Source organism: Myotis myotis, unplaced genomic scaffold (assembly GCF_014108235.1).
Source record: "Myotis myotis isolate mMyoMyo1 unplaced genomic scaffold, mMyoMyo1.p scaffold_m19_p_2, whole genome shotgun sequence".
Lineage (NCBI taxonomy): Eukaryota > Metazoa > Chordata > Mammalia > Chiroptera > Vespertilionidae > Myotis > Myotis myotis.
In genome coordinates this window covers 133225291-133235822 of record NW_023416324.1, presented here as the reverse complement: position 1 = coordinate 133235822, position 10532 = coordinate 133225291, and the positions used below count along the sequence as shown (strand labels likewise).

General features: G+C 44.1%; 1 pseudogene; it reads right to left on the bottom strand.

The window, feature by feature from the left end:
• Positions 1-377: 377 nt before the first annotated feature.
• On the bottom strand, positions 378-10123 carry LOC118675681 (annotated as a pseudogene).
• Positions 10124-10532: the final 409 nt, after the last annotated feature.

The window sequence follows — 10532 nt, the reverse complement described above, 5'->3', positions numbered from 1 at the left end:
TTTTTTTTTTGGCCTTTGAAATTGTCTTTATTTCTGAACATTCTTTTACAACCATCCACCCCAGTATTGACTCCCACACATGCAGCTGGAGGCCAAATACCTCTCCCCGTCCCCAGGCAAATCAGATTCATGTTTCTGATTGTAGGATACTTCGCCTTTGAGGTCCCATGAACTCCCCAACCTTTGCCCCTGCAACCCTGTACCCGGGCTGGGTCCCTCCCTTTCCCCATTCACACTGAGCATGAAATTGAAACGTGGGTGCCCCCTGCATACGGCACCCCGGTCCGAGGTTTGAGCTTCCAAAGGCCCAGAAAGAAGCCTTTGCTGGGAGCACCCAGTGAGCAGGGACACTACAGGGGCCCATCACGGGCTCCATGTCATGAAAACGCCACCTCATAAAACGTCCTATGTCCACATTGCTTGGTGGCAAGCTGGATGGTCCTGGGCTGTCCTAACTCCTTCAGTATCCTCCTGAGCTCATCACTGATCAGGGAAAATCTCTCCTGGTTGACAGTCCCTTGGGTCCCGTAACACTCCAGGGGGATGGGGTACCCCTCTAACTGTAAACTGCGCAGCCCGGCTGTGTGGCGCAGCAGCTTCTCCACGGTGGCCACGGGGAAGTTGTTCATACAAATGGTGGACTCCCTGAGCTGGAGGCAGTTGCTCAGGGCAGGCAGGATGGCCTCGACTTGGGAGTCCGCCATCCCACAGTTACCAAGAGCCAGTTCCTGGAGGGTGGGTGCCACTGCCTCCAGCAGAGCTCGGAGGGGCTCACTGAGACCCGCAAGGCTGAGGCCATATAGATCCAGGATCTTCAGCTGCCGGAGCTTCGGGCACTGGGACAGGTGTGTCAGGTCTGAGTGCATCAGCCGCTGGCAAAATATTATGCTGAGTAGGTCCAAGGGAGTCTGCAGGCACCTGAGCACCTGGTCCAGACGGCCTGGGAGGAAGGAAAGAGAATCCATGTAGAGTGCCCGGAGGTGCCGCAGCCTGAGCATCTGAGAGAGGAATTGGGAAAAGGATCGCTGCTCCTCCTGCTCCTGCCTTTCCCCCTCCTGCTCCTCTGCCTCCTCCCACTCCTGCTCCGCTTCCGCTTCCCTCTCCAAATCTTCTTCCTCCCTCAACTCCTGCTCCTCGCCCTGTTGTACTTCTTCCTGCCCCCCCTCCTCCTGCTCTTCCTCTCTTTCCTCATCATAGTCCTCAGCCAACTCTCCCAGGAGAAAGAGTTTCTGCAAATTACTCATCTGACCCAAGTAGAGAGCAAATGTCCCCAGGGTGGGCAGGTCCCAGGTGCAGTTCACTTCCACCTCCTGGATGCAGTCCAGCCTCACCCTATCCAGGACCCTCCTGAACCTCTGGAAGGGCCCCTCCGAAATCCAAAGTGCCTTGCAGCACAGGTGTAGCAACCCTTCCCTCTGCTGGGCCCATTGGATGATGTGCATGAAAAACTTATCCCGGTCCCTTTCATTGAAGTTAAGGTCTAGGAACACCTCCAAGGGAGCCAGGGGATGCTCCATGTTGGGGCTGCAGCTATGAACAGCCACTGGTCCTGTTGGTGAGCAATTCTTGGTGCTGGCTCCACACCACATATCCCAGAAGTTGGCACCCGTATTCCTTAAATCCAGCACCCGCAGTTTGCACCTCCTGGGCCGAACCTCCTGGGCAAGCAGAACGTCAAGCCCGTCAAAGATGGCTTTTAAGCCCGCGGCCCTGGTTGGGGCATGATCAGGGGGACGCTGCATCAGGACCCCCAGAGGGAGGACAGTGAAGGGCCAGGCTTGGGCCAACGCCTTCAGGAGATGGGGGCAGCGTCCACCACGGTAGGCCATTATGAACAGGTATGGGAAGAGCTCGGCCGGCAGGTACTCCAGAGCTGCAATGGCCAAGGCCTGGTCCCTCAGCAGGCGCTTTGCTGCCAGCTTCAGGAGTGTGGGTGGCGTCCGAATGCTCATCTTCAAGGTGCTCGGAAAGGAATCCTGCAGAAACGTCTGCTGTGACCGGGTTGGCTAGGGCTCAGATCTGAGACCTGATGGAGAACCCTGGCATTGACTGCACAGCTGGAGCACTCTGAATCTCTCTTCTCATCCCTGAGGCTTTTATACACCTTCTCAAATGCTAACATCCAATTAGAACCCCTGGTCTAAACCCCATAATCCTAATGGGATTTATGCGTTTCTCCCTATTAATTGATTGACCCAGATATCCGTTTAGGAAAGAGAACGTTAGGGAGGGGCAAGGTTGAAGACTGGCTCATTGTTTCCTTCCAAAGGCACTGACTGAGGTGGGCCGATGGCCCATAGTTATCCTACTTGGTGTGAGAGAGTGAAGGGTGTAATGGGTTCCTGATGTTAGAAAGGAAAAAAAAACACAACCTGAGAGCATGGTTGCTGGGATCTTTGGCCACATTATAGTAATCCAAATTATCCACAGTTAAAACAGGGGAGAAGACAATGGTGGCATCCCCAAGAAAAAAATAAATGCGTCCATGCATCTAGTTGTCACTTAGGTTTTATGTCAGGTGACACAACAGATCATGAGCTCCTTCAGGGAGCAAGCAGTGGTTGTTTGAGGATGTGGGGGGCTCTTCAGACCACAAGGCTTCTCTGAGGGAGGTCAGGACAGAATCACCATGAGAAGCAGGGTTCAGGGCTAGGCAGTGTGGGGCCGAGCCATCCTAATGGAATCCTGTGAATGACCCAGGGCCATGTAACAGATGGGTGTTTTTTCTTGGAGAGAAGAGAGATGGAAAGACTTCTCTGGGTGAATTTAGGATTTAAAAGAAGACAAGCTGGAGGGCAGACAGTGCCATCCTAGAGGGCAAAGGGAGAGATTCCGTCTTCTGTCCCTCTGGGGAGGAAAAGGGTGGGTTTCCTCTGGGAAAGATGGGATTAGCTCAGCAACTGGGTGGATAAGATTAAATCTAAGAATGTGATTAGAGGGAAAGAGGCCAGGCCTGGGAGTTAGACATTTTCAAGCCTGAGGGGCAACTGAAGGCAGATGTATGGCCTCTTTTGGGATCTTGGAGCCCAGGAGAAAAATAAACATGGGCCAATCACAGGTAACCCTGTCACATCATGGCAGCTGTGACATTTATCTGCAGGTCAGGGTTCTTCTACAGAGAACCCTTCCTAGGTAGCAAGTGCCTTCCCTCACTACATAGTGTCTCCATGGCCCCATTTCTGCCCTCATGGCACCCCTTCACTTCACCACACCCCCAGTGATCTCCCTTATGACCATTGGCCCTCAGGTCCCCTCTTCAGTAAGCCTGTCCCCCAATGTCACTCTGTTCTGTATTTGTCTGACAGCCTGTTGTCTGATGGACCAGAGGTTCATTGAAGCCAGGGAGCAATCATGGCTCCTTACATCTCTGTGGAAGGAATGGGTCGCCATTTTCAGTGTGAGGAAGGCCAACTGGGGCCAGCCCACTGCTCCATGTGGAGCTGTTGGCCTTCACAGCCTTCCTCTAGGCCCCCATTCTTCTCCTGTCAGTCACTCACCCCACAGACACCCCTGAGCACCCACTGTGTGTGCCAGGTTCTGACTCTGGGGAACTCTGAGTCACGTAGAGAAGACAATGCCACTGAACAGACTCTGGAGTGATGAGTGGAGGCCCCTGGTGAGTGCTGACGTCTGGAGCCAGTGGTATCCTGGAAAGAGACAGCACAAGCCCAGGCTGCCTCCCCGAGGAATCATTTGAATATTTCTGCAGTACAAATTCACTGCAACCACACACATGTGGGCCCATGAGCCAAATGCACTGTAGACCACACGTGTCCAGTGACTCCTGAGTTGGGCTTCTGCTGGCATTTCCTGGAAGGGAGAGGCAATTTTGAACCAGGGCCGAGCAGGCATGCCCAAGGCACCCTACTTGTTTCAAATTCCAGCTCAGGACTCATTCCCTGTGTGACCTTGGGTCAGTCACCCCCAGGCCTGTTCCTCTTCTATGAGTAGGTGTGACGGTTGGTACTCACCTCGGGCACCTGTCCTGATGGTGGTGCTGACAGTGGAGTTTTTCCCAGGGACATCCTGCCCTGGCTCTTAGACATTTTTTTTCATACCTTTTTATTTTATTTTTTTTAACTTTTTTTTTTTGTTGGTGCTAATCCTCACTCGAGGATATATTTTCCATTGATATTTAGAGAGATTGGAAAGAAGGGAAAGAGACAGAGAGAAACTTCTATTGAAAGAGACACATTAATTGCCGGAAGCTGGTCCATCCTTGCTGCTTGACACAATCACTGCAGGGAAGAAACATCTGCACAGCATATGTTTCAAGGGACCTGGCGTATATGGCATATTGTTCTTAATATGTTTGCTCCCCTTCTTGGTGCTATATGTTTTAACCAAGGTCATCTCTCTGACAAAGGTTGTTTCCCCAGGTAGGGATTTTTCTCTGAAGTTAGGGAGGGAATAAAATCCCAGGTGGGTAGTTAATCACTTTAACTATGGACAATCATGCTTAAGCTACATAATCTTTACTCCCTGGAATGGAGATAAGAAATGCCCTAACCTTTGGAATAGAAATTGATAGGATTAAAATCAACTGGTATAAATACAGATGTAACAAGACAATAAAACACAGAACTTGGCTGAATATCCTGGCTAGAGAACCTGGCTATGATCAAGTGAATGCTGCCTCCATGACCCTCCCTCCTTGCCGACTCTGTCCACAACCCTTGGAACCCCTGGACCTGCTGTGGCTGGACCCCAACATATGGCGCCCAACGTGGAGCACGAACCCATGACCCTGAGATTAAGAGTCTCATGCTCTACCTGTTCAGGTGCCATATGTTGGGGTCCAGCCCCAGCAGGTCCAGGTACTCCCAAAGGTGTGGACAGAGTCGGCGATGAAGGAATGACACAGAGGCAGCGTTCAGTTGACCATCATAGCCAGGCTCCGTAGCCAGGCTCTCCAGCCAAGTTCTCTAGCCAGGTTCTGTCTTGTGATTGAAATTTTAAAGCGTATATTTTAGCTACAAGTTTATAATACAAAGATTCATGTATAGAATATCCTTGCTAGGGACTGAATGTTTGTGTCCCCTCCAAATCTATATGTTGAAACCTTAATCCCCAGTGTGATGATATTTTAAGGTGAGACCTTTGTGTGTTAAGTAGGGTTAGATTAGGTATATGAGGGTAGAGTCTTTATGATGAGATTCATGTTCTTATAAAAAGAGGAAGAGCCCTGGATTGGTGATTCAGTTGGTTGGAGCATCATCTCAGACACCAGAAGGTTGTGGGTTTGATTCTTGGTCAGGGCATACATCTAGGTTAGCAGGTTCAATCTCTAATTGGTGCATGTACATGAGGTAACCAATTGATGTTTCACATAGATCTCTCTCTCTCTCTCTCTCTCTCTCTCTCAAAATCAATAAAACATTATCCTCAAGGGAGGATTTAAAAAAAGAAAGAAAAAAGTTTTTAAACATTATAAAAAGGAGAAACACTAGATATCTTTCTGTGTGTGCACTCCCAAGGAATGGCCATGTGAGAACACAACCAGGAAAAGGGCCTCACCAAGACTCCAATTATGGTGGCATCTGATCTCAACTTCTGGCCTCCAGAACTGTAAAGAGTACGTGTTGTTATTTGAGCTACCCAATCTATAGTATTTGTTTTAGCACTGTAGTTAACTAAGACATCCTTTCAATCAAAGACGTGTCCCATTTGGTGAAGATGTTGTTGGCATATACTCTTTTTCATCAGCCCCTACATAGATGACCACAATTTCAAGAAGCCACTTTGACCAATGTCACACCTTTTCTGGGGCAAGACACATCCTTTGACTGATTGATGTGGGGTTATAAAATTCTGAACATTACCTTGTGCCAACTATGAAGAGTCATTCTAGCCCTAGAGCTCCTTGGAGAGTTTTGGGTTTTATCAAAGCTTGACTTTCCATCTATCCAATCCTACTTTTTTTCCTGTCTTTCCATAGCTGTTCATCCCTGGGCCACCCTTACACACAAAACTCCAACTTAGAGTCTGTATCTTGGAATCCAATCTCCATAAGCTTTAATAAGTGTAAAATATGTTCTTCATGTGTATAAGAACCTTTTGCTACTGATTTATTTTTCCTCTATTTAGATTGTGTTTTTTATGATATAACTTGTTATTCACAAGTTAACATTTTATGGATCATCAGAACCCAATCTAAAAGATACTTTCATTCATAAAATTTATGTCTTTCAAAGTGTTAAAATTTTAGAACAATAATAATTTAGCCATACCTTCTATGTCTTAGGTGATGAAGTAGAAATGCATGCTATGAAGTTTAAGATTGCTGAATATAGACTGAGGAGGATGTCAAAAATATAATGCCCCCTATTCTCTTCTAGATTTTCACAAGCCATAAAAGAGGGAACCCATGAAGATCAAAACTACTTCAGGAAGAACCTTTTGTCCTCAAAATTATATATCAAACTTTTGGAAGATTTTGGGCATGGAACAAGAGGAGAATTATCAAAGCTACATAGTTGCTGTCATTAAAACTTTTCTTATGTTTATACACATTCAATAAGTGGGTTTTTATCCTTTTTAAGAACCCAGCCTCAAAATGGTCTTAACACAGTTTTTCTTTCCAGGTCACCAGAATGGTCTTAATGTTCACCCTGTATCACTAAATTTTATATATACTTTTTCCTAACTCTAAGCCCATGACCTCTCTTTTCTTAGAGAATATATTTTAGAAAATGTGTAATTGTACATTCTTTCTCTAACTCTTTTCAAAAGCTCTCTGGCTGGTTTTAGAAACCAGAAGTGTCTTTTTCAAGGATCTTAGATTCATCTCTTTAAAATATAACCATTAGGAAAGATAGAACCCCTATCTTCCAATTTCTGAGAGAATGTAGAAAATCAATTTACTGGGCAACAATTAGAAAACACAGGTGGCCTAATTACAGAGAAAAACATTTCGAAGCTCAGAAATAACTCAATGTTCTCAACATATCCTATCACCTCAGAAACAGAAATAGGCAAGAACTCTCAGTCAGGAAAGCTGTTCTGAAACCTGAGTTGAGTTGGGGGAGTAAAAAAGGTATAGGGGTAATATCATACATCAGCCTGGTTTTGAGAAAGCCTTATAAGGTTTGTGGGTATTTCTGAAGCCAAAGTTAACTATAAGAATACCTAATACACTTAAACATTTATGAAAGCAGCCCAAGGAAAAATGGTCAAGAGGGTCTCTGGCCAGGAGATAACTTCCAGCCAGAGACAGTATTCAGCACCTCCAGCTCTTGTCTTGCCTGTAGGAATTAATTCAAACAAGAGACTCCAAATGGCAGCAAGAGCATGTGAGAACTTAATGTTTAGGAAAACTATACACTGAGATAGGACCTGAGCAGGCAATTCACCTGGCCGAAACCAGACCAAGTGCCCCGCTTGGGTAGGGTTTGGGATATTTACATCTCTAGACTGGATTATACCTCAGTAAGTCTCCCCCATCCCTTATTTCTAAAAAAAAAAAAAAAAAAAAAAAAAGTATCCTTCAGTTATAAGGTTCCTTCATCTAGGTGTTATGCTACCAGTTAACCACATCCTATAGGGCTATGAAATCTTTCCTCCTCACATATGGGTCTGCCACCTCCATAGTCTATTTTCACACCCATTTCCCCCAAGTCCCAGCTGCTTCTCCCATCTCTTTCAGCTCATATCTTCCTATCTGCCTACAATAACATTTTGGCATGCATACAATGGGTCCAAAAATCCTAGGTATCCACTTTCAACTACTGATTTCTAGATATTTTGAGAATCTAGAGTTGACTGACAGATCGTATTATTGTCTAATGGGTTATTGCTGAAGAAAGAAAATTCTATAGCTTTTTAGAAGTTGATCTTTTCTTTGCCAAACTTGCTGAATTCTAATATTATAATTAGTGAGCTGTTGATATCTTAGATTTTCACATAGATGGTCACATCCCCAGTAAGTAATTATAAGCTTTACAGCCACCCACTACTTAAAAGTTCTGTTAATCTCACTTCTTTTTAAATGGACTTGACTTTCTGGAGCTATTTTAAAGAAGCAGAGGTTCTGTGCTACAGTAGTAATGAGGGAAGCAAAAATCCATTATGGTTAATCCACTAGAGATAAGAGCATCAATATAAACTTTCCCCTAAAGAATCTTTTCTCTGGCTGTTTTCTATATATGTCCAGAGTCTTCTGTTTACCAATGGAATTCTCATGGCATTTTCATAGTCTTTTAGATCCATATACTTTTTCTTCACTTACAGTATATTTCCAGAGTTAGATAGAGAATTATATCAACAACCTATAAAAATTTATCATTTAACCCCATATTAAAATATACTATAAAATGATTGCATTAAAGTAATTAGTAAAGGCATCTGGTTTTAACTCTAACTTGTAAGTTGTCATTTATGTCCTTATTACAAGAAGAAAATGGGCAAACTGAACGACTTTTTTTATAACAATGAGAGAAGTAACTTCTCAGGGCAAACCATGACCACAAAATTTGGAGAAGGACTTACGTTCAGAGATTCACAGCCACCAAGTAAGCTTACATGGAAAAAGCCCCTGGAGTCCTAAATTGGTAGGCACATTTAAACAGTGATTTTTATGGATTGCTGGAGGCCAATGGGGATTAGCATAAGAGCAAGAAATCCCTGGTGGCTTCAGTCTTGGAAAAGTCCCCACGCTTTTATGGAGTTTCCTCCAGGAACCCTACACTGGGCTCTCACTAAGAAAATTGGATCAATATCCTGTCAAGGCTCTGGTCAAGAGAGGGGAAAGGTAACCACAGTGATAGGTGCACAATGCCTTCTCCATAAAAGACAAGAGCAAAGGTCTTTGCTTGAATCACATTCTAAAACTTTATGCTAGCTGGAGGAAAGAAATTCCTCCCTATTCCAGGGCTACCAGACTTCTTACATCATCGAAGTCAGTGGTTCTCAACCTTCCTAATGCCGTGACCCTTTCATACAGTTCCTCATGTTGTGGTGACCCCCAACCATAAAATTATTTTCGTTGCTACTTCATAACTTTAATTTTGCTACTGTAAACAATATGTAATTATATACAGTGGGGCCTTGACTTACGAATGTCCCGACTAACGAGTTTTTCGAGATATGAGCCATCTCTCAGCCAATTTTTTGCTTTGAGTTGCGAGCTAAAATTTGGGTTACGAGCCAGCTTCAGATACCCCACCGCTAGTTTGCGCAGTGAATGTCACAGTGAACGCCACAACATCAGCCCAGCATCACGTGTCTCACTCATTCACTTTAAGATTTGACATACGAGTAATTTGAGTTACGAGCTCCATCACGGAAAGAATTAAACTTGTAAGTCAAAGCCCCACTGTATGTGTTTTCCGATGGTCTTAGGCGACCCCTATGAAAGGGTCATTCGACCCCCAAAGGGGTCACAACCCACAGGTTAAGAACCGCTGATCTAAGTAAAGGTGAGGGGAGAGTCAATAGTAATCAAGGCTTCCAGGAAATAGTTTGGATATGCTCGATCCAATAAGACAATATGGGACAAGAGGAAAAAATAAAATGTGTATTTCTTAAGATTGGATAGCAACATTTGTGAAAGTCAAGCCCTAAGATACAAGCCTACTGACATGCAGAAACTTTAATAGGACACTTAGAGAACACAACCTTACCATGCATTACTACCATGCTATGTGATATTTAAGTTATTATAATAACAGATTTCAGCTGAAAGAGTTTCAAGAAACAAATTTTCTGAGAAGAAGCACATATTAGTCTAAAGGAAATTATGGCAACATTTGAAACTTGAAAGGGCCCTAGAGATTACATAATAGTCATAGGTCATTATTAATTTCCTGATTTTAATGACTGTATTATGGATAATTAGGAGACTATACATATTTTCAAGAAATTCATACTACAGTATTCTTGGGAGATGAGACATTATGTCAGAAACAGTCTCAAATGATTCAGTTTCAGTAGAAAAATTATCAGAAATCAACAAATTGCTGTATACATCATATTTAAGATTCTAATAGTAGAGTTAATATTATTTCAAGGTTCTAATTGTTAAGGAGAACAAGACTAAGTCACCAAGCATCCACTGAACACTTGGAATATGAACTTTATCAGGAAGTTCAGGACTCTGCTCCCACTTCTGAGCCATGAGTTCCATATTCCCCAATCTCACCTCATTTTCTCTGAGTCTTCAGCAGGCTCACCTGGCAGGAAACATCCACTGGCCTGTTCCAGCTTTGTACAGTCATATCAGCACCTGGGTTTGGGAGGAAAATCCAACTGGCTCTTCAGAGCAGCCCTGTTTTCAGAACATGCTGGCTGACTGTTACACAAAGCCTACTGATCTGAAAGAGGGCAATTATCGTTTACCTGCTTGTTTGCCTCATTTATTATCTAATAAAAAATCTGAAACAAATGGAGAACAGCCTTAAAAATTCACTCAGCAGATAAAACTAATTTAGTCATATAGACAAAGCTTAATTTAGCTTATTTTACAAGGCTAACTTTACCTGGGTATTTCTAGCTTATGCTTCTGGAAATTATAAGCAAAACTTTAACTATTTTCC